This window comes from Canis lupus, chromosome 27 (genome assembly GCF_003254725.2).
Source record: "Canis lupus dingo isolate Sandy chromosome 27, ASM325472v2, whole genome shotgun sequence".
NCBI lineage: Eukaryota > Metazoa > Chordata > Mammalia > Carnivora > Canidae > Canis > Canis lupus.
The window spans coordinates 39,007,330-39,025,665 of record NC_064269.1 but is presented as its reverse complement, the minus strand read 5'-3'; the positions used below and the strand labels follow the sequence as shown (position 1 = coordinate 39,025,665).

Here is an 18,336-nt window from a genome sequence, read left to right as displayed (position 1 = left end):
AGGGAGAGAGGAAGGGAGGCAGGAAGAGAAGGGGATGTGAGGGAACGGGTAGACGCAGGAAGAGTATGTGTGCCATTAAGATCTCTAACGTCCTGCCTGGTAGTCAACAGTTCCCAGAATGACCCAAAGATGTCTGGCAACTTGCTGGGCCCTTCTCAAAGGTATTCTTTTTTTTTTTTTTTTTTTGTAACTCTCCGCCCTCTGTTCTTCATGTATTTATTTCACACACACACACACACACACACACACACACACACACACAAAACACAAGAAGGGGGAGCAGGAGAGGGAGAAGCAGGCTGCCTGCTGAGCAGGGAGCCAGACATGGGACTCCATCCCAGGACCCTGGGATCATGACCTGAGCCCAAAGCAGACACTTAACTGACTGAGCCATCCCTCAAGTGTATTCTTATAGCCACCTGCCCTCCCAAATTCCCAGCCCAACCCCTATCCTTAAATAAAAGCAATGCATTGGCAACTAGCCTGTTGAGACCTGCTTTTACTTCACCTTCGAGTTCACCTTCACATGGTTAAGCAGCAGATCTGACTGCTGTAACAGGCAATCCAAACAACCATGCTGCAAACGAGATAAAAAGCATTTCTCCCTCATGCATTACTCTCTACATAGTAGTTCAGGCTGCTACAGCAGCTCTGCACGGTGGAGACCCGGCACCATCCATGTTTGCTCTGCCAACCCGGGGGAATGGGACAGGGTTTGGAGGGGAGGTTACTGGCCATATCTCATGGTCTCAGACAGCTTGTCACCACATCCGGGCTCTGGAAGGAAGAGGAAGGAGTGGGGAGAGGAGGGGGCCAGAGAAGAGAGTGCTACCCTTTAAGAACATGTCTAGAAGTTACACCCAACACTTCTTTTTTTCTTCTTATTTTTTCATTTTTTAAATAAAGATTTATTTATTTATTTAAGAGAGAATGAGAGTGTGGGCAGGAAGAGGGGCAGAGGGAGAGGGAGAGAGAGAATCTTTAAGCAGACACCCTGCTGAGCATGGAGCCCCACGTAGGGCTCAATCCCAGGACCTTGAGATCATGACCTGAGCCAAAACCAAGAGCTGGTTGCTCAACCAACTGAGCCACCCAAGTGCCCAACTCCCATCACTTCTGCTCATACACCATTGGCCAGAATTTGGCTGAGTGGCTAAAAGGAGTCTGGGAAATAAAGACTTTATTCTGGGAAGTCATGTTTCCAAATAAAACCCAATGACTATGAAAGAAGGGAAGGAGAATGTGGGGCCAAGTAGCACTTCTGCTTTGTAGGTCTCCAAAGCAGTTCCATCTGACCTAAATATCAAGCTCCTGCTCCCTGCGTAAGCCTCTTGGGATAGGACCCAGGTCAACTCTTTTCATTTTTTTGTGCGGAATTTTTCAACATATGACCCATGCCCACCTGTAAAGCTGTACTCCATCTTTACAACACCCAGTGAGGTGGACATATAAAAGAACTGGAGGTAGACAAGCAGGAGTACTTGCACCAGGTCATGGGCTGATGAACATCTGGGGTCCGAGGTCAGACCATCTCTCCAGATTCCATGCTCTCACATCTCACTAACAGGGCACTTACTGGATAATTACTGTGATGTGAGGGAGAGGTGAGCCCTACCACTAATCCCATCACTACTGTAATAGTCCAGGAAAGGCACCTGCTAAAGATTTGTGTGACTTGATAGAACACAGACAAGGGTACCATTTTTGCTGAAGAAGAAAAATCCACCCACCTCTGTGCATCTGGGTATGTGACAAGAGACAGAGGAGGTAGAGCTAAGCAGCCAGGACAGATCCTGGGACTAGGCAGGATTCAGCCAACATCCCCAGTGTGGACAATCTCCTTGTCTACAACATCTGGGGTGATTGGTTAGTGGCTGAGCCACATAATCATTGACTATGTTTAATATCATTCCTCACGAGATCTGTTCTTGGTCAGTCCCAAAGTGTCATGTCACCTTGGAGAGCTCTCTCTGCCTCAAGTTACAGTTCTGCAAAAGAGAATGAGCCTATCATACTCCCACCAGCCACCCCCAGTCAGCTCTGAGGACACTGCTACAGCAGGAGAGGTGACAGCCCAGATTCTCCCCAGGCTCCTCTGGGACACCACCCAAGCCCACAGCATCTTCCACCCCAGCATGCTCCCTCCCATGCCCACAGCTCCTGCACCCCAATTTCCACTCCTGAAGCTACAACTCCCCACCCACTGGCCCACAGACCCAGATCACTACTACAATGCAGAGCAAGCTCAGAAGAACTGAGGGAAAATCACAGGCCTTAGAATAGTCTAAGAGACCTTCAGATGGTCTCTCAAGGCCTTTCTGCCACAATGGCGCTGGGTGGCAGAGCCTTGATGAGCACACAATGTGTGGAGCACTGCCTAAGTCTCTCAGCACGTCACTTAACCTAACTCAGAAGTCACTGGCTGGCCTTGGTGTCCCCTAGAGCTGTATGGCTTCAGCCAATCTCTGTGTCTCCATGTTCTCATCAGCAAAATGATGATAATTTTAGCCCTAATAGATTGGTTGTGATGATGAAATGAGTTACTACAGTTGATTCTTGGTATTCAAGGTAGTGATGTTCTGTGAAGTTGCTGAACATCAAATTGGCAAATATTCAACCGCTGCCCCTCGGGAAGTACAGGAAGGTTAGGCGCCTGTGAGCAGTCGCATTTCTATCAGCCCTTCAGTACATAACCTGGCTTTATGGGTTTCCGTTTGAAAATACATGATTTGACATCTGTTGTAGATTCTTTCCCGTGACCTCATAGCCGACAATACTACTACTCATGCCCAGATGAAGCTTTTCTAACACGCCTACTTTCCTCGTCAGGCAGGTTATAGCCTTTTGGAGCTTACCAGCCCTAGACAGCGCTTCAGCACTACACTTGGCAGACGTTTTTGTTGTTCTTTTTTTCATTTATTGAACTGTAATTGGTGTGCACTGTTATACTAGTTTCAGGTGCACTACGTGCTGATTCCATAAAATTCTGTACATTACTCAAGGGCGTACTGCGAGAAGTGCAGCCACCATATGTCACCGTACATTATTGCAATATTGTTGACTCTATTCCCAATGCTGGACTTTTCATCTCCATGACATTTATTTTGTAACTGGAAGTTTGTACCTCTTAATCCCTCTTCTCTGTGTCACCCATCCCCACTCACCCAGCTCCTCTCTGCAAACACCACTTTGTATTTAAGAGTCTGTTTGGTCTGTTTATTCATTTGTTTTGTTTTTAGATTCCACATATAAGTGAAATCATGTAATATTTGTCTTTCTCTGTCTGACTTATTTTACTTAGCCTACTACCCTCTAGATCCATCCATGTTGTTGCAAATAACAAAGTCTCATTTTTGGGTATATGGTATATTCCATTGTATGTATACACCACCTCTTCTTTATCCATTCAGCTACCAATGGATACTTGGGCTGCTTCCATACTTGGCAATTGTAAATAATGCTTCAGTGAACGTAGACTGTACATATCCTTTGGAATTAGTGTTTTCATTTTCTTTGGGCAAATATTCAGTAGTGGAATCACTGGCTCATATGGTAATCCTATTTTTATTTTTTTTATGAAACTCCATACTGTCTTTCACAGTGGCTGCTCTAGTTCACATTCCCACCAACAGTGCATGAGAGTTTCCCTTTCTCTACATCCTCTCCAACACTGTTATTTCTGGTCTTTTTTATTCCAGACATTCTGACAAGTGTGAAGTGATATCTCATTGTGGTTTTGATTTTCATTTCCCTGATGATGAGTGATGTTGAACATCTTTTCATATATCTGTTGGCCAGCTGGATTTCTTCTTTGGAAAAATAGTCTATTTAGGTCCTTTGTCCATTTTTAAATCAAATTGTTTGTTTGTTTTTTTAATATTGAGTTGTATAGGGTCTTTCTATATTGTGGATTTTAACCCCTTTATTGGCTATATCATTTACAAATATATTCTCCCATTCAGCAGGTTGCCTTTTTATTTTGCTGATGTTTTCCTTCTCTGTCCAAAGGCTTTTTATTTTAGTGTAGACTCAGTAGTTTGTGTTTTTGTTTCCTCTGTCCTGCAGAGATATATCTAGGAAAATGTTGCTAAGGCTAAGCTAATGCCAAACAGATTACTGCCTATGTTTTCTTTTAAGAGTTTTATGGTTTCAGGTCTCACATTCAGATTTTTTTTTCACATTCAGATTTTTAATTCCTTTTGAGTTTGTTCTGGTGTATGGTGTAAGACAGTGGTCAGTTTCATTCTTTTGCATGTAGCTGTCCAGTTTTCCCAACATTGAGGAGCATGTTAAACCATGAAATCACCAACAAAAAGCACAAAAACAAGAACAACATGGCACCATATAGGCCATGAAAAGGACAATAGGACCTGAAACAAGAGGGGAGAGCATTGCCTTGTTCAACCTCAGCTAGCAGCTCAAATGTCTCACTGCTAGGACTGTGAAATGACTGAAAACATCACTGAGTGTTGATTTGGGGGCTACACATAAATGTTAGTAAGTAGGTGAATTTGCAAAGATGGAATCCACAAGTAGTGAGGATAAACTATATAGAGAAAGTCTTTAGTATAGTGCCTGGTGTGTAGGAAGCATTTCATGAACAGTGTTACTTTCTACACTTTACAATGCCTGCTGAGACAAATATTGCTACTCTTATTTTATAGATGAGGAGAGAGAGTATCTGAGAGTTTGAAGGACTGACCCAAGCCACAGAGTTGGCAGTGATGGTGTCAGAACTTGAACCCAGGTGTATGCCCAGCCTAACTATTTTCTATGCTGCCTAGAACCGGGGGCCCCTGCTCCTTCCAGCCAGCCTCTGCACCAGCATACAGGCACTGGCTGAATATGATACACATGCAAGGCAGGCCCCTCCCACACAAACAGAATGCCTCATGTTTACACAAGAGCTTCCTTTCCCAAACCTCCTTAACTCTGAGATGCCTTAGGAACAAAGAGGTTGCTAAGCTTCCTGCCCTTCTGGCTGTGGCTCTCCCATGCCTTTTCTCCTCCCTGCCTCAGCACCTCCCACCGCACGCCAGCCACCAAGGCAGCCTGGCAGAAAAGCTTAGGGATGGGTAACTGGTTAAAGATCTTACCTGACCAAGAGCAGAAGTCCCAGGAGAAAGGAAAGCAAGAGAAGGTGATGTGGAGGTTGAGAGGCCTGGGCTCAGTGACCACCACAAGGCTCTCCACGGAATAGGGAGCAGAGTGGAGGCGGGGCAGGCAGAGGGGCAGGTGTGAGGGGCGTGACGGGCCAGCAGAACAGGCAATGAGAAAGGCCCCAGAGCCCACATCCCAGTGGGTCTTCAGCGAACCAGCACCCATCTGGACCAGTCAGATAACCCTGCCACCCTCCTGGGCCCAGGATTCTCTGAGTGGGCTTCAGATTCCCTCTGAAACCTGGAAGGGCATACCATCCTGCATTTCCATTTACCTGTTATGAGGGGTCGGGAAGCCATGGCCTGTCAGCCAAATCCAGCCTGTTTGTGTTCCACTCATGAGCTAAGAATGGTTTTGACACTCTTCAAAGTTTAAAGAGAGGGAGGAGGAAGAGGACAAGACATCATATGGCACCCACAAAGCCTAAAATATTTACTTTTTTGTAGGAAAAGTTTGCCAGCCCCGAACCAGATTGACCTAGCCATGGGGGGCCCTACACCCACCCCTCCCTAGCAGGTGGCATTGGGTATGTCATCTGAGCTCTATAAAGCTCAGCTTCCCCATCTGTAAAGTGGAGTCAGTAACCCTATGTCCCAGGGCTGTGAGAATTCAATCAGGCATAATCTGTGCTGTGCCCTCAGCCCAGAGCTCCTGAGCTCATAGTGTATGAGAGCTGATGGTGGCCATGGCAACAGTGGTGTGTGACACAGTGTGTGGTGGGAAAATGGGGGAAAGTGTCTCCCCCTGACCGACCTGGATTGTCCCCATGTCACAGACAAGTGGAGAAACTAGAACATGGGACAGTGATTCATCTGAGACCAAACAGCCATAAATAGGATGTCACCAGGACAGCTTTCCACAGACTCATGAATGCTCTTGCGGCCTCCTTCCACTGCTCCACTGCCCCTCCTCGTGCCTCCCACACCTTGTGCTTTGCAGCCCTGCCTGCCACCTTTCTCCAGTCTTCTGCCCTGGGTCCCTCTCTCGCAGGACTCCACTCTTCTCACTCTTCTCCACTCTCCCTTTCATTTAACAGGTAACTCCAGACCCCCAAGTATCCACAGATATTTATCTCTAATTGTGTAATGTCGGCACAGTGACAGGCATTGGGAGTTATGCTGAAAATCACAGATGGCCACTTCTGTCCAAAGCATCCTTTTATTTTCTCACGTTCCTCCCAACGTTGGGACCACAGTGTGGCAAGCCAGGGCCTTGGCTCTCAGATCAACTATGTAAATCCAGTCTCACATGCTCAGCTCATGACCTGGAACAGACAGATGAGTGTAAGTAAGCACATGACATGCTCACAGAATTCAGAGAAGCTCTGATCCAGCTGGCCCTCCAAGTCCTCTGAGTGTGGGGTTCACCTTTTCCCAGCCCCTGATGCCAAAAGAGGTCTGGTCTGTCAGTGTTCCCATAAGGGGGCCCAGGCCAATGCCATCTTTTATGACTACCAGTACCTATATTTTATAAAATGAGAAAGTGTCCAAACAAGGTTATGAAACTTGTGATCTATTTTAAATATTTACGCTGCAAAATTTACACTTTCATCTGAATAATGCAATCTTGTGGTGCTAATGTACAAAATAATTTCAGGATTTATAACAAATATTTACTTATCCTGAACTCTTAACACCAAATTGTCCAATGGCAAGATAGATAGCAGTTTTTTTTTAAGATTTTATTTATTTATTTATTTATTTATTTATTTATTTATTTATTCATAGAGACACACAGAGAGAGACAGAGAGGCAGAGACACAGGCAGAGGGAGAAGCAGGCTCCATGCAGGGAGCCTGACATGGGACTCGATCCAGGGTCCCCAGGATCACACCCCAGGCTTGCAGGTGGCACCGAACCGCTGCACCACCGGGGCTGCCCTAGATAGCAGTTTAAAGCTGAACAGCATGTACCTTTTTTGTTGTTCTGTCACCGTGTCTCTGTGTCTGCATCACTTATTGAGAGAGGAGGTCCTTGAAAATGAGAGCCACGCCACCCAAGCTCTTGCCTGTTTCTCTGGGAAATGCCTAGGTGGCTCTCCTACCACTGGGCCATGCTGAGTGGCTGCTCCAGTCCCAGTCCTGAACCTCTATTCTTCTCTTGCATCAAGCCTGCCTCAAAGGCTGTCGGCTTCCCCTTCTGGCCACATGCAAGTTCTTTTTCTGATGTAGGAGACCTGCCCCCACTCTGTTCTGCCCTCCTTCTCCTCCCCTTGCTTGTAGGAGAGTCGGCAGCTTCATCTCCTCTTAGTGCTCAAAAAATAACTCTTAAGTACAGTATTGGAAAGGGAGATTAAGTCTACAACAGAAAACAGTACCTCAGCCAGGTGATCAAGGTCAACACCAACAGTCACAGGTCATGTTGATAGTATATACCCTTCATATGTAGTAAACCAACAGTGACAGGTCATGTTGATAGCATGTATTCTTGCTACATAATGCAAAGGGCACTTTACCTCTGTGATCGTCCTCTCTAAAAGCCATAACCCCAGCCTAATCATGAGAAAAATATCAGATAAATTCTAATTTAGGAACATTCTACAAAATTCCTGACCGTACTCCTCAAAACTGTCATGGTCATCAAAAACAAGAAAAGTCTGAGAAACTGTCACAGCCAAAAGCAGCCTAAGGAGACATGACAGCTGAATGTAATGTGGCATCCTGGAGCAGAAAAGGGACATTAGGAAAAAAAAAGAAAGAAAGAAAGAAAGAAAGAAAGAAAGAAAGAAAGAAAGAAAGAAAGAAAGAAAGAAAGAAAGAAAGAAAGAAAGAAAGAAATCTGAATAGACTATGAAATTTACTTAATGATAATGTATGGATATTGGTTTTTTGATAGTGATGTATGTGCCCTACTAATACAGGAGGTCTGTAACAGAACAGGAGAGTACACAGGAATTCTCTGTACTACCTCTGCACAACAATTCTATAAATCTAGAAATGTTCTAAAATAAAAAGCTTTTTTAATAATAAGGGGGCACCTAGGCGGCTAAGTGGTTGAGCATCTGCCTTCTACTCGGAATGATCCCGGGGTCCTGGGACCAAGTCTTGCATTGGGCTCCCAGCAGGGAGCCTGCTTCTCCCTCTGCCTATGTCTCTGCTCTCTCTCTCTCTCTCTCTCTCTGTCTCTCATGAATAAATAAAATGAAATATTTTAAATAAAAAATAATAATAATAAAAGACTTCTATGTTTCAGTTGCCTTCTTAACAGGAAAGGGGCGATAACCATATCTATCTCATGGAACTATTGACAAAATTAGTATGTAAAGCTCTTAAGCAGAGCCTGAATTAGAAAATGTTTGCTATGACATTATTTTGTGGGGCCAAGAGATAATTTCTGGAAGGAGGGCTGCCCAACATGGGGAGAACTGCATGGTCAGAGGCCCTCCCACACGCCCCAGGTCACACCATGGAGATGGCCATCGCGTCCTCAAGAGGATGGAGTCCAGGAGAGGAAGGGGAAGCCGGCGTCTGGGAGACCTCCCATAAGTGACCAGGCTGGGGAGCCTCCTTGGAATGCGGGGCGGGAAGTACAGGGTGTTGCTGTGACTGCTACAAAGGCATCCGGGTCTCTGTGTTCATGACCCGGGGCACCTGTGAGCACAATGTCCGGAAGAGCTATTCCCGGCCCAGCCAACACACAGTGCCGCCTCCCTCGCCACCCACGTCACCCATGAGAGCTGCGCAACCGAACCCTGCTGAAGCACCCCACCTCCACCAGGAATGGTGGACTCAGCGAGGCCCCCAGATAAACCACTGGGTAACCTGGGCCTCCAGCGCCCCCACCAGCCAGGCCGCAGCAAGGCCCTCTCACGGGGCCAGAGCAGCAGGCCCTTCCTCTGAGCATTTATGGAGCACCCGCGGAGCAAGTCCCCAGGGGCACTGGCTTTCCCGACAGGTGGCGCAGAGCCCTGTGCAGGGCCTGAACTGGAAGTCGCAAGAGCTGGATGTGAATTCACCCTCATCTCAGATTAGCTGGAGGGCCTTCAGCGAGTCACCTCACTTCTCAGTGCCTTGGCTTCTTCTCTGTCTCTGTCGCTGGAAGAAATACCACCTGCCAGGAATGTTTCCGAGCCTGGGAGAAGCGCAGGAAATCGTGTGGAGGGAGGCGCTCCGTTAGCCCCAAAGCATGTGGCACTTTTGCCGACGCTGCACCTGCACCTGCAGAGCAGGACCTGCAGCTCTGAGTGTCTGCACTGGGAGCAGGAAGGGAGCAAGGTGTTTTGTACTTCCGAGGACTTGCACCTAGGGGGCGCACGGAGGGCTCAGGCCGTAGAACACGTGACTCTTGATCTCAGTGTGGTGTGTTGAGCCCTATGCTAGATGTGGAGGTTGCTTAAAAATAAAATCTTTAGGGCAGCCTGGTGGCTCAGCGGTTTAGTGCCTGCCTTCAGCCTAGGGCGTGATCCTGGAGACCCAGGGTCGAGTCCTGCATCGGGCTCCCTGCATGGAGCCTGCTTCTCCCTCTGCCTATCTCTCTATGTCTCATGAATAAATAAATAAAACCTTAAAAAAAAATAAGATAAAATCTTTAAAAACAAACAAAAACAGGAGCCCCTGAGTGGCTCATTCGGTTAAGCATCTGCCCTTGGATTCAGGTCATGAATTTGGGGTCCTGCATCCTGCTCCCTGCACAGCAGGGAGTCTGCTTCTCCCTTTCTCTCTCTCTCTCTCTCTCTCTCTCTCAGATGAATAAATAGAATCTTTAAACAAACAAAAACACAAAAACAAAAGAGAATTTGCACCTAGAAACCACTGGGGCTTACATGTGAGGACTGCCCTATTTGAATGATGACAAAACACAGGCCCAGAGTGCTGACGTGATTCACCCAAAGTCACAGGCTAGTGACACAGCAGCCATGGGATCCACTTTTCTTCTGATGTCGCCTCATCTCAGAGAGATAGGGTTTTGCTGTTGGCCTCCACTGCGCTCAGAGACAGGTTTCCTGAGTCTGCTCCTGGCATGTGGCTTGCTCGTTTGTCTCTCTGTGACTCCCGTTTTCCTCACCCGTAGTCTGGAGAGAATGAGCAAGAAGAACATTCGGTTCCACTGGAACAAAGCTCTATGGACCACCTGCTTTGTGTGTGAGGCACACCAATCAGTCTCTGCGGTACATACAAAAACAGAAAACACCTTAGTGCCTGCCCACAAGGAGGGCAATAATTAAATAGCAGTAATTAGTTATAGCAGTAGTTAAAACTTGGAAAACACCTTAGAGTTGTTTTTTCTTTTTCTCATTTTGCCTTCAAAATAGGCAGGTGTCACTGGCAGTGTTTCACAAACATGGACCTGAGATGGAAGGAGCTAGTTCAAGTGAGAAATTTTAATGTTCTCACCAAATCCCATTATACTTACCAAGAGGCACTATCTCTACATTTTTTTTGGAGGTTCCACGCCCAGTGTTCAAGCCCTCACATCCCTAAGATCAAGACCTGAGCTGAGATCAAAAGTCAGATGCTTCAGCTTCATCGTCTGAGCCACCCAGGTGCCCCAGAGGCACTATCTCTAAAAAACTAGGATCTAAAACAAAATTTGATGAGGGCTATTGTTTCATCTAGGACTTTCTCAGCTGCAAAGGACCAAAAAAGACAAAGAAAAAGTCAGAAACCCAATATGAGCTCACAAACTGAAACGCACAAGAGCAGGACTGGGCTGTTGGCAGTGTAGTCTGACTGGGGTTTATGTGACCACAAAACCCTGGTTTCTCTCCCTGTTTCAGCTCTGCTTTGATCTCCTCCCTGAGCTGGTGTCTTCTCAGGCCACCTACCAGGACAAAATGAAGACTGCAGACAGCAGTTGTAGTTGATGCTTCCAGGCTTAAGCCTGTGGGGGAGGAGCCCCCACTTTCTTCCAGACAGTCTCATTGGCTCCATTTGGAGTCCAGGCCCCTCCCACTCATAGCTAAGGCCTTGAAGACTGATGGTGCTTTGGCCAAGCCCACACAAAGCTTAAGTGCCAGGATAGGGAGAGGGTGGTTCTTAAAGCACAAGGGAGGTGCACAAAAGGATGAATGAACGGATGCTTAGTGGCCTATCGATGCACACATTAAAAGTGCATGAAACCCTGTCACCGACCTTAACTTGATTCAATGTCTTTGTCTCTGGTTCTTCCAACTGCCTCTGGTTGGATAACAGTTGCCCTCTTGGTATCTAAACAACAGCCTCCAAGATACTTACGTGTTTTCAAGATAGGAGAGGGTAAGCAAACACTCTAGAGTCCTGAATTTGGATTGGAAATAGCAGATTTTATGGCTTATTGTGCAGCAACTGTAGACCGAGATTTCCTATCTTCCAAGCAGGTCTCGGGACTCCATCCTTCCCTTCTGCTCACCTCCCCCATCTACCCAGGAAGTCACCAAAACTTGACTGTTCCGATTCAGAAATGCCTCCCAGTTCTGGCCTCTTCTCTCCATCCCACAGCCAGTGCCTCAATATCTGCCCAGCATCTCTCCCCTGGACTTGAAGTGTCTTAACCAGAAGCACTTGGGTAGCTCAGTCAGTGGAGTGTCTTTTTAAAAAAAATAAAATAAAATAAAGATTTATTTATGATAGAGAGAGAGAGAGGCAGAGACACAGGCAGAGGGAGAAGCAGACTCCATGCCGGGAGCTCGATGCGGGACTCTATCCCAGGACTCCAGGATCGCGCCCGGGCCAAAGGCAGGCACCAAACCACTGAGCCACCCAGGGATCCCCAGTCAGTGGAGTGTCTTGATTTGGGCTCTTGATTTGGGCTCAGGTCATGATCTCAGAGTATTCCCCACACCCACTCAGGCACATGCACATTCTCTCTCTCTCTCAAAAAAAAAAAAAAAAAGTGTCTTAACCAGCGCCCTTGACTCCATCTCTCCCCACCCTGGTCTTCACCATCACCAGGGCTATTTCCCCATCAAATGCTAGCTAAGCCAAACCCCTACTGCATCAGGTAGGCTGCTGGACAGAAGCAGAAGGAACACCCAAAGGGGTTTCTTTTCTTTTTTTTTTTTTTTTAAGATTTTACTTATTTATTCGTTTGAGACATAGAGAGAGAGAGAGAGAGAGGCAGACACAGGCAGACGGACAAGCAGGCTCCATGCAGGGAGCCCGACGTGGGACTCGATCCCAGGTCTCCAGGATCAGGCCCTGAGCAGAAGGCGGCGCTAAACCGCTGAGCCACCCAGGCTGCCCCCAAAGGGGTTTCTAAAGAGAGTTTAATGCAGGGTGAAGTGAACTGATCAGGGTGGAGATGCACCTGGGGACTAGCTGCCATGGGAAGCTTCCACTTTCTGGGCCTGAGGGGCAAAGAGAGGAAAGCCATGTACCAGAGCCAAGGAAAGCCAGAGCTATGGCCACTGCCTGAAATGTGACAAGGCGACGGGGGCGGGGAGGGGGGGTTAGGGGAAATAAGTACCCCAACCTATCACTCTTCCTGTCTTCCAACCACAGGGCCAGGGAGCCTAGGTGAAGCAGTGTATGGAGGAGAACAGGGTAGAGGATGACTGGACTAACAGGAAGTGGGGAAGAGAAGATAGCCAGCACACACACATGCAACCTAGATCCACTCCTTCTCCGTCTCAGGAGCAAGCCCAAGTTCGTGAGTCCTGTACACCAGGCACTCTGGCCACACTCTCTCCCTACAACAGCGGTTCCCATTAGTGCCTCCCACCACCCCCACGCCCAAGCTTATTACCCCAGACCTACAGTCCTTTCATGACTTCCCACCTTGCCAGGTGCTATTCCCTCTGCTCATCTTACACCTTCCCCACTTCCTACCCTCTCCCCTTTTTTACATGTCAAACTCCCATTCATCCTTCAAGACCTTCTCTGATGGCACCTCCTTCATGCAGCCTTTACCAAGTCCCACACTCAGAGTATCTCCTCAGCTCCCACATAGACTCCATCAGGGCAGTCATGGCCTTGTTCTGGGACAGTTTGCTTGTCTATCTCCTTGTTCAGGCCATGAGCTCCTTGAGGTTGGGGATTGAGTCTACTCATCTCTCCATCCTTGACTTAAACACAGCCCATAAATATTCATCGAATCTATGAATAAAAGATGAGGAGAGGCCTTCTGTTTCCTTCTAATTCTCACCCCCACCCCTCTTATTTTGCTCCCACAGCAGAGAGGCAGAGCAGGGCAGGAGTAAGAAAGAGAAAAGGAAATGTTTACTCCAATATCCACCCAGGGGTTTTCTCTCCCAATCGGGCTCCAGGCTCGGCCTGACATAATATGGGAAGTCTTTCTCCTTGGCCTTTCTATTACTGGACAAGTGCTAGGTTTGAGTTGAGTGGACCTAAGGGAACAGCTCTGTCTACCAGGCCCCTGCCTTACCCCCAGGACATTCTGTGGTAGCATCCACCCCACCAGGAGAGGCCCAACCATCCACTGTGGTCACAAAAGGGACTCTACTGCCCCTGTTCATTATAAGCACAGACATTTTGTCAAAGCATGTCTGACTGGGCCCAGGAGGTAGCAGGGTGGTGAAGCAACAAGGCTCATTCCTTCCCATTCTACAGAATTCATCCATTTACAATGTGTACTGAGTGCTCCAAAGAGCCAGGCACTGAGGACACAGCCCTGAATGAACACAAAAGGTCCCTGCCTCCTGGACCTACAGACTAGTAGGGGGGGAGAAGATGGGGGAGAAGATGTTGAACAAGTAACTGTTGAGACATTGTATGGGGACTATAGAGCAGGGGAGGAGGCAGCAGAGGAAAGGAGCAACCAAGAGAATAAATAGAATGAAAAAAAGCCAGAACCAGAAGAATCCTCACAAACCAGCTCCTCTTCTCCCTTCTCCCTAAATTCCAGAACTCAAGGGACGTGGAGAGGAAGCATTACTGGCCAGGAGTGGTATTGTATCCGTTTCCTGGGGCTGCCAGAACCTACCACAGAGGGGGGTGTGGGGTTGAGGAGGGTGCTAAACAGCAGGAACATATTGTGTCATGGCCCCAGGGGCCAGAAGTCTGAGATGAAGATGTGAGCAGGGCTGGTTCTTATGGACATTGTGAGGGACAGCGTCTCAGCCTCTCCCCCAGCCTCTGGTGGTCTGTGGGCCATCACTGCTGCTCCTTGGTCTGTAGGTGGTGTTCTCCCTGTGTCTTCACAATGTCTTCCCTTTGTCCGTGTCTCTTTCTCTTCACAGGGCCTTCATGAGTGTGTGTGTGTGTGTGTGTGTGTGTGTGTGTGTGTGTGAGAGAGAGAGAGAGAGAGAGAGAGAAATATATGCTAAAAAAATTTACCATTTCAAGATGCCTGGGTAGCTCAGTGGTTGAGCATCTGCCTTCGGCTTAGGTCATGATCCCAGGGTCCTGAGATCAAGTCCCACGTGGGGCTCCCGGCAGGGAGACTATCTCTCCCTCTGCCTGTGTCCCTGCCTCTCTCTGTGTCTTTCATAAATTAAAAAAAAAAAATCTTAAAAAAAAAAATTTACCATTTCAACCATTTTGAAGCATAGAGTTCAGTGGCATTAGGCACATTCACAATGTTGGGCAACCATCACTATCATCCATCCCAGAACTTTTGCATCTTCCCGAACTGAAACTGTCTGCATTAAACACTAACTCCCCATTCCCCACTCCCCTGGCCCCTGGGAGCCCCACTCTGTGGGCTGTCTCTATGGGTCTGACTGTTCTAGGTGCCTCATAAGTGGAATCATATGTTTGTCCTTTTGTGTCTGGCTGATTGCACTTAGCATGACATCTTTCAAATTCATCCATATCAGGACACCTGGGTGGCTCAGCAATTGAGCAGCTGCCTTGGGCTCAGGTCATGATCCCAGGGTCCTGGAATCAAATGCTGCATTGGACTCCCTGCAGGGAGCCTGCTTTTCCCTCTGCCTATGTCTCTGCCTCTCTGTGTGTGTCTCTCATGAATAAATAAAATCATAAAAAAAAAAGATTCATCCAAATCTGCATGGCATTCTTTTTAGGACAACACAATCATAGTGGATTAGACCACACTCTGCTCTAGTATCATCTTATTTTAACTTGACTGATTAATTGGCCTTATTGCCAATTGCAGTCACATTCTGAGGTACCTCAACATATGACTTGAAGGGGGGTGGGGGGACAATCAACCCATAGTAGGTATGCACTGACCAAGACAGAGATGGGGAATACAGAACAGGCATCTCTGACGGGCAGAGTGGGAGGGGTGGATGAGCAAGGTCTTTGTTTTGTTGACCTCTAACCCTCTATACTCCCTACTGGGGCCAGTTCCCTGGCTCATTTCCCCAGGCTGGCTGACTCACTACACAGGAAGGGATGGGCAGGAACAGCTGGCTGGTGAGCCAGGGACCTCTCACCTCTGGCCAGGCCTAGCAGGGCCTCCTGGGGAGTCCCACACACCAGCCCTCCCCACTCTGGGTCCCACCTGGATGGCGGGTGACCACTTAACCCTCAGAGGGAGGCCAAGGAGGCCCCTTTCTCCCTTGACAATGTCCTTATCCAGGGGCCCAGCTGTCCTAGCCCAGAGGCTTCTGCTGCAAGTCACATGCATCCACACATATTAAGCACTCCCTTCCTTTTCAACAAATATGTATTAAAACTCACTGAAGGCCTGGTATAGGCCCTAGAGATAGAATGGCAAATAAAAGGAACAGCTATTTTCCCTGTGAAGTTTACATTCAAGTGGAAGGAGACAAAGACAACAAATCAACCGTAGACTGAGGCAGGTGGTGAGGAGGGTGATGGAGGTAACAAAGCAGGGGAGGAGGGAACAGGTGGGCTGGGCTGGGCTGAGTCATTTGTAAAGTTGAGAAGCCATCCACTAGCAGAGATCCAAAAGAAGGAGGGATCCTGGGCATGAGATCCAGGCCCAGGCCTAGGGAAGAGCAAGTGCCCTTCCAGGCCCCAGGAGGAGTGCACCTGTTGACTCTTGAAACAGCCCAGAGTCTGGGGAGTGGGGACCTAGGGTGTTGGGAGAAGTACTCCATAGTCTGTGGGCCTTCAGGAATTGGGTTTTACCCTGAGGATGTAGGGATGAAAAAGCAATAAGAACAAACTGTCCCATGCCTTCAGGGAACTTCCAGTCTAGGTTTGGAAGTGGAGCATTCCCCAGACTTGAAGCTTGCCTTGAGAGGCTGGAATGCGGTCTGCCCAGTGGGTGCGGGGGGGGTGGGGGTGGAGTATGGGAAACACCGCAGGTCTCAATTTAGAAGCCTGGTTTTCTGTGTCATTGTTGGTTTAAGACTCTGTTCAGAAGGGGGTTGTTTGTTCATTTTAAATTTAAATTGGGAGGGAAAGTGCAGTAATCTCTGGGTTAACCACTTTGGCCTCTCCAGCCACAGCTAACCCTATGCCATGCAAGGCAGGACACAGCATGTGTGTCTGTGTGTGCGTGCATGCACACGCACGCATGCACGGGGGCAGCGTACAACACCCTCCCCAGCCAGCCCCTTGGGCCAAAAAGGAGATGGTATCTTCCTCTCATCATCTTCCCTTGTCCCCTCCAGCTTTAGTTTCCTGGGACTCTTCCTTTCTGCTGGAGGGAGAGACAGGGCAGGTACATGAGATGGAGGAAGGAGCTGGGGAGACACTTTTGGGCGTGTGTGTGCCAAAAACAGATGTGTACAAGCAAACAAGGTGATTGGGAGAGAGGAGTGTGGGCAGAGTCCTGGCAATGCTGTATGACCAGAGCACATTCCTGCGACGCCACAAATTTGGGAAAACAACTCGCAGATCTGGACAAGTTCACTTGGAGCGGGGAGCTGTGGCATGGCCCAGGGCCAGAGCTAAAAATAAGGAAGTATTTCCATGCTGAGTAAAAGCATTAGCATCTGTGGGTTCGTGTGGCATGGAGAGGAGTTTTGTCTGCCACCAGGCACTGTGAGGCCAGAGAAGAGGGGAGGGCTGGGCCCAGGGGGTGGGGAGGCTGCAACAGTGAGCAGGACAGTGCTTCCCCTAAGGAGAAAGAGAGTGCTCCCACTGAGAAGATTCTGGAGGCTGGCCCTAGGTCAGCACCCTGTACTCCCCAGTAGCCAGAGGGAGTGCAACAGTTAAGGAACCCAGAAGGTGTGGCCTGGAGCAGGAGAGAAGGGAGGCAGAATTTCTTGGACTTTACTATGTGTGGGATATTTTCTGTAGGGTTCCACAGTGATCCCAAAATGTAGGTGAGGGGGTGAGCTCACACAGCCTGACTCCTGGGTCATCAAGAGGGATCCCCAAAGTCCCCATCCCTCAGAGAAGCCACGCCGCATGCAAGTGAAATGGGAACCCACCAGGGTCCCATCATGCCCTCAACCCACCTTTCATGCAGGAAGCAGGGAACCTCAACTTTGGAAAAAGTGGGAGAGCAGTGGTGGGCACCACTCCCCTGGAGTACCCAGGGAAAGATCCTTGTTATAAATATTTATGTTAATAGTATAATTTTTTATATGTTTTTTTTTTTTTTTGGAGTTCGTTTTGCCAACATATCGTATATCACCCAGTGCTTATTAACAACTGTCCTTTTTTTGTGTAGGTTTACTGTTGCCAGGCACTGGGCTCAATGTTTTACATGTGCTATTGATTTAACCCTCAGAGCAACCCTATGAGATTAAGTGCTCTCATTACTTCCTTTTTACAGATAAGGAGACAGGCTCAGAGAGGCAATGGAACTTGCCCAAAATTGCACAGCGTGTATGTGGCAGAGCCAGGACTCCAGCCAGATCTGTCAGACTTCAGAGCCAGTGTGTAATGTGAGAAACTAATGCTGTTACGACCTGTCCTGATACAGAAATATCTCCAAGATATACAGTAGTAGTTTTCCATTGTTGCTGTAACAAATTACTACAGATTTAAACACACAGTTATTCTTTTGCATTTTCTAGAGGTCAGAAGTCTGACACATGGGTTTCACTGGGCTGAAAATCAAGGAGCCAGCAGGGCAGCATTCCTATTTCTGGGAGCTTTCAGGGAAAATTTGTTCCTTTGCTTTTTCCAGCTGCTAGAGGCCACCCTCATTCCTTGGCTGGTGGTTCCTTTCCTTCAGCATTAAAGCCAGCACTGTCCGGTCTTCCTGACATTTTGTCACATCTCCCTCAGACCACAGCCAGGACCACAGCTCTGATTTTAAGGATCCACGTGATGAGATGGGGTGCACTTGTATAATTGAAGATAAGCTCCCCATCTCAAAGCTCTTAACCTTAATCACACCTACAAAGTCCCTTTTGCCATGTAAAGTCACACATGCATGGGTTCTGGGGATTAGGACGTGGACATTTGAG

The 18,336-nt window shown here is 48.0% G+C and overlaps 1 long non-coding RNA gene across 4 annotated transcripts in view; it reads right to left on the bottom strand.

The window, feature by feature from the left end:
- The window catches only part of LOC112669076 (uncharacterized), a 50,907-nt gene that overhangs the window by 21,463 nt on the left and 11,108 nt on the right, over positions 1-18,336 (bottom strand). For 2 of the 4 annotated variants that reach the window (XR_007406350.1, XR_007406351.1), the window contains exon 2: positions 5,435-10,261. This is a non-coding gene — a long non-coding RNA (uncharacterized LOC112669076). The remainder of the gene's footprint in view (positions 1-5,434; positions 10,262-18,336) is intronic. The other 2 variants (XR_007406352.1, XR_007406353.1) reach the window with 2 other exon arrangements.